The sequence below is a fragment of the Papio anubis genome, unplaced genomic scaffold, assembly GCF_008728515.1.
Source record: "Papio anubis isolate 15944 unplaced genomic scaffold, Panubis1.0 scaffold1589, whole genome shotgun sequence".
Classification (NCBI taxonomy): domain Eukaryota; kingdom Metazoa; phylum Chordata; class Mammalia; order Primates; family Cercopithecidae; genus Papio; species Papio anubis.
This window is the reverse complement of record NW_022161567.1, coordinates 8,000-13,634: the sequence shown is the minus strand read 5'-3', so window position 1 is coordinate 13,634 and position 5,635 is coordinate 8,000. Positions and strand designations below refer to the sequence as shown.

General features: G+C 37.3%; 1 non-coding gene across 1 annotated transcript; it reads right to left on the bottom strand.

Moving 5' to 3' along the window:
• Positions 1-125: 125 nt before the first annotated feature.
• On the bottom strand, positions 126-229 carry LOC116272685. Its single transcript, XR_004181308.1, has one exon. It is a non-coding gene; the product is annotated as a U6 spliceosomal RNA (small nuclear RNA).
• Positions 230-5,635: the final 5,406 nt, after the last annotated feature.

Here is a 5,635-nt window from a genome sequence, read left to right as displayed (position 1 = left end):
TATTTACTAGCTGCTATTTTGTAAAGGAAAATTTTCCTTATCCCACCCTTTTCTTCCTTATTTTCTTCCTTCTTTCCTTTCTTCCTTCTGTCCTTCCTTTTTCCTTTGCTTTTGGAATATCATATATGTATATAGAATGCTTCATGAATTTGCATGTCATCCTTGCGCAGGGGCCATGCTAATCTCTGTATTGTTCCAACTGTAGTATGTGTGCCGCTGAAGCAAGCACATGGATTCTTTTTATCTAACATAATCCATTATTGTCATTAGTTTTAATGCTCAATTGTTTGCAATTTGGCTATTACTTAAAGATTATGAAGTAAGTCAAAAGCATAAGTGAATCTGAGGCAGGATGGCAAAAGCTACAAAACAATTATTTTTCTAGTATTGTACACATTTTCTTTCTTTTTTTGGTTAATCAGGCAGCCCCCGAACCAGAATAGGTTCAGACAGACTCTTGTACACATTTATAGAGGGGTGTTATTCAAAACATTGAACAAACAGCACATCACAGGCATTAACCAATCACAGTCTACCCTGGCAGTAAAGAACTGGTAAATGGCCGGGTGTGGTGGCTCACGCCTGTAATCCCAGCACTTTGGGAGGCCGAGGCAGGCAGATCACGAGGTCAGGAGATTGAGATCATCCTGGCTAACACGGTGAAACCTTGTCTATTCTAAAAATATAAAAAATTAGCCGGGTATGGTGGCAGGTGCCTGTAGTCCCAGCTACTCGGGAGGCTGAGGCAGGACAATGGCGTGAAACCAGGAAGCGGAGCTTGCAGTGAGCCGAGATCGTGCCACTGCACTCCAGCCTGGGTGTCACAGCGAGACTGTGTCTCAAAAAAGAAAAAATAAATTGCTGCATTTGATTTCCCAATATTTTGTTAAGAAATTTAGCATCTATGTTCATAGGGATATTGTTTACTTCTGGAGTTATGCTGGTCACTTAAAATAGGTTGGGAATTGTCTACTCCTTTTTGGAATTTTAATAGTAGCTTCCCTTTCATTCTAGATATTAGTAACTTGCTGAAGTGTTACCAGTTTTCTTTAGGCTCACAAAAAAACCCTTTTTTGTTTTAATTGCTTTCCCAATTGTTTTTAGCTGCTTTCATCAATTTCTTCTGTCACCTATGTTTTTTCTGCCTTTCCAATTTTATTGTCATCTAATGTTCTTTTGTTTGTTTACTTCCTAAGGTTTAAATGTATCATTGACATAGAGTTTTTGCTTTATTTCCTAACATATACATAAATTGATTCATCTACACTGTTTTCCATACCTCTCAGAAATATTGATACTCTGTGTTTTAATTTTCATCCATTTCAAAATATTTTGTTTTTAGTTGTGATGTGTTCCTTGGGCAATCTGCTGTTTCAAAGTGAGTTGTTCAGCTTCCAGATGTTGGGGAATATCTCGATGTTTTACCTCTGTTAATTTCTAAATTAGGATAATTTTGGTGAGGGAACATATTCTGTAAAATTTTAAATTTTAAAGCTTATTGAGACATGTTTCATGACCCAGTATATGCAAATTCTTGGTAAATATATTGCATTTGGACTTGAAAGGATATTTATTCTCAACTTTTAGGATTTTCATAAATATTACTTTGATTAAAGTAGTTAATGGCACTCATCAGATCATTTATTTTGAAGTTTTTTTTTTTTTTGTCACCTCTTCTATTAATTGCTGCAAGATTAGTGTTAAAATCTCCAACTATGATTTTGGAGTTTCTTTTCTCCCGTTAGTTGTTAAATATTTTATATCCTACTTCTGTTTTTAGGCACATGTATGGCAATAATTTTTACATATTACTGATGTATTGACACTTTTAACATTATTAACTGTCCTTCTTTGTCCCTTTTGTCTTGATGTTCGATATTTACATTGAAATTTTTGCTTATAATGTGCATGGTATTTTATTTCCCACTTGTTCAATTTCATCAATCTGTGTCATCATATCTAAATTTTGTACCTAATAGACAAGAATTCAGTCGTTTCTTGCTTTTATATTCTGTCTGGTCTTCTATGCTTTTCGTTGGGGTGATATACCTATTTACATTTAATGCACTATTGATACGGTTCTATTGAGGCCTGCATTTCACTCTTGTTTTTCTATTCCCTATCCAATTGCTTCTCCTTTCATCTTTATTATTTTTTTCTTGGGCTTTTTGTTTGTTTTGTATTACTTTATTTTTGTATTACTTTTCTGTGTTTTCCATCTGTGAAATTAAATCATATATTGAATTCTTTCATTTCTAATAAATGTGCTTGACATAGTTTGGCTGTGTCCCCATTGAAATCTCAACTTGAATTGTATCTCCCAGAATTCCCACAAGTTGTTGGAGCCGCCTAAGGGGAGGTAATTGAATCATAGGGGCCGATCTTTCCCGTTCTCCTCTTGTGATAGTGAGTAAGTCTCAGGAGATCCGACGGGTTTATCAGGGATTTCCGCTTTTGCTTCCTCCTCATTTCATCTTGCCCTCACCATGTAAGAAGTGCCTTTCACCTCCCGCCATGATTTTGAGGCCTCCCCAGCCACATGGAAATATAAATCCAACTGAACCTCTTTTTCTTCCCAGTCTTGGGTGTGTCTTTATCAGCAATGTGAAAATGGTCCAATAGAGTGCTCAGTGCTAAGAATTTTCCTCTGATTTCTACATTATATGAGCCCATGGATGCTGATCTGTAATATTTTATCGCTGTTTTTAGAATTTTTCCATTTCCCCTTTGACTCCATAGTTAACTTTTACTTTTATTCTATAGTTAACAATTTTTTTTAAATTTCCATGGGAAAAAGTCTTTGTGTTTGTGACTTTGCTAATAATTTCTAGTGTCATTGAATTGTAACTAGAAAGTGTTGTTAATAATATTTGTACTTATGGAACTTGCAGATATGTCTTTATGATCTATTATATGATAATTTCTTGTGACTATTCTATGTGTTCTTGACAAAGTATATTCTCTAGGCGGGGCGTGGTGGCTCACGCCTGTAATTCCAGTACTTTGGGAGACCAAGGTGGGCTGATTATGAGGTCAGGAATTCGTGACCAGCCTGGCCAACATGGTGAAACCCCCTTCTCTACTAAAAATACAAAGATTAGCTGGGCGCAGTGGCACCCCCCTGTAGTCCCAGCTACTTGGGAGGCTGAGGCAGGAGAATTGCTTGAACCAGGGAGTTGGAGGTTGCAGTGAGCTGAGATTGTTCCTCTGCACTCCAGCCCGGGCAACAGAGGGAGGCTGTGTCTCCAAAAAAAGTATATTCTCTAAGGGTGTAATGTTTATATTTATTCTTACGATTTTCCTTATTGATTTTATGATGTTTAGGTTTTCTATATCCTTGGTTATTTTGTCCACTTGATGTGTGTTGTATTGAGATTAGTGTTTTAAAGTTCCCAATGATGAGAGCCTTCTTAACTACTCATTAGTGCCTCTGTGGTTTCTGTTTACACAGAATGTGATTTGTTTTACGCAGACATTCATAAGTAGTGTATCTTCATCGTGAATTGGGTTTTAGCATTAAAAGTTTGCTTTCGCCGGGCGCGGTGGCTCACGCCTGTAATCCCAGCACTTTGGGAGGCCCAGGCGGGCGGATCACAAGGTCAGGAGATCGAGACCATCCTGGCTAACACGGTGAAACCCCGCCTCTATTAAGAAATACAAAACTAGCCAGGGCGAGGTGATGGCTACTGTAGTCCCAGAAGCTACTCGGGAGGCTGAGGCAGGAGAATGGCGTGAACCTCGGGAGGCGGAGCTTCAGTGAGCTGAGATCTGGCCACTGCACTCCAGCCCAAGCACAGAGCCAGACCTCGGCCTCAAAAAAAAAAAAACAAAAGCAGAATTAGCCGTTGTGGTGGCGGGCGATGCACTATAGTCCCAGCTACCGAGAGGCTGAGATAAAAGAATGGCGTGAACCCAGGAGGCTGAACTTTCAGTGAGAGAGCCGATACCGCCACTGCACTCCAGCCTGGCTTACAAAGCGAGACTCCTCCTCAAAAAAAAAAAAAAAAAGCTTGCTTTCTTTGTCTTGTTTAAATGTTTCGTACTGAATACTATTTACATGTATGACCCAATCAAGCATACCTTGCTTTTTTAATGTTTCATTTGCTTAATATGCCTTTTGTGCTTTTTTTTTTTTTGGGGACAAATTTGCACTGGTCACCCAGGCTGAGTACAATGGCACCATCTCGGGTATTCTGAAACCTCTGCCTGCTTCAAGCATTCTCCTGCTCCTCAGCCTCCTGACTAACTGGAATTACAAGCACCTCGCCACCACTGGCTACTTTCTATATTTTAAGTGGAAATGGGTTTCACCCACGCTGGACTAGGCTGGTCTTGAACTCCTGACTTCAGGTGATTTGCCCACCTCACCCTCCCAAAGTGCTAGGATTACAGGTGTGAGCCACTGCACCTTGGCCATGCATAACTTTTAACTCCTTTCTTAATCACTTTGTTTTTGCTAGCCCTCTTATATTCTGCAAATATTTAGCCTGTGTTTTTGTGATTCAAAGTGGTCTTTTGTAGTTAAGCTATTCATATTCATAAATATGAGGGACTTTTGATAGATTTGACCTTTAACTGTGTCACAATATTTTATAACTATGTTTATTATAATTGCTGTTTCCTTTTCTACAAGTCCTGCATTAATTGCTTCTATATTATTTAAAAAAATTTTAACTTATTCTACTTTCTTTCTTTTCCCTCTCTCTCTTCTCTCCCATTTTTTAGTTTCATTATTTTTAACTTACACAATATATAAGATTTCCATATCAGTGAGGATTTCCCAGTAATATTTGTTTGGATGAAGCTCATCCTATAGTTTCTTCAAAAAAAGCTTGTAGGTAAATGATTTTATATGTTCTTATATCTTTAATACTTTCTTGTGTAGTCCTGGTACTCAGAGGTTAGTTGGCTGGATATAAAATCCTCTGTATATTAGAGTGTACTTTGAATTTTGTTACTCACCTTATGATTGTTTTCCTTTGTATGTTGTTTTTGAAAGGTCTGATAGGCTGGGCATGGTGGCTCACGCCTGTAATTCCATCACTTTGGGAGGCCGAGGAGGGCAGAACACTTGAGGTCAGGAGTAAGTAAAAATTATTTAAATCAGTCTAAGAGTGTTCATAAATTATTTAAATCAGTCTAAGAAATTTTCAAGTTCATGTAACTTAAGTAAATCATTAATAAACAAATAAAACAATCAGATCCAATATACTTTGACTAATTCAAATCTCCCCAAGTTAAATAACTATGAATCAGAATAAAATTCTAAGCCAACTCTTCAAATAGAATAAAATTTATTCAAATAAGCATTTGTGGATATGAAAAGCCAATTGAGTCAGGTATCTAAAAAATAAGAACAAAAATGGGCAAAAATATAAGGAAATGAAAATATAGTTAATTGAAGCCGGCAGATAAATGAAAGAAAGACAAAGTTATCTCCTAAAGAAAAAGGGAACCACAAGGACACAAAAGAGAATAGACTCAAATGAAAATATAATGACTAGCATTGAAGAAAGGTAGAAAAACAACCTGGAGAATGAAAATGACATAAGGAAAAAAGAGGTCACAGAAAAGTGGTAGAAATCAAAGTTTAGCAAAGGCACTATTCACAAAGTTGCCAGGAAAAAAGTAGTGA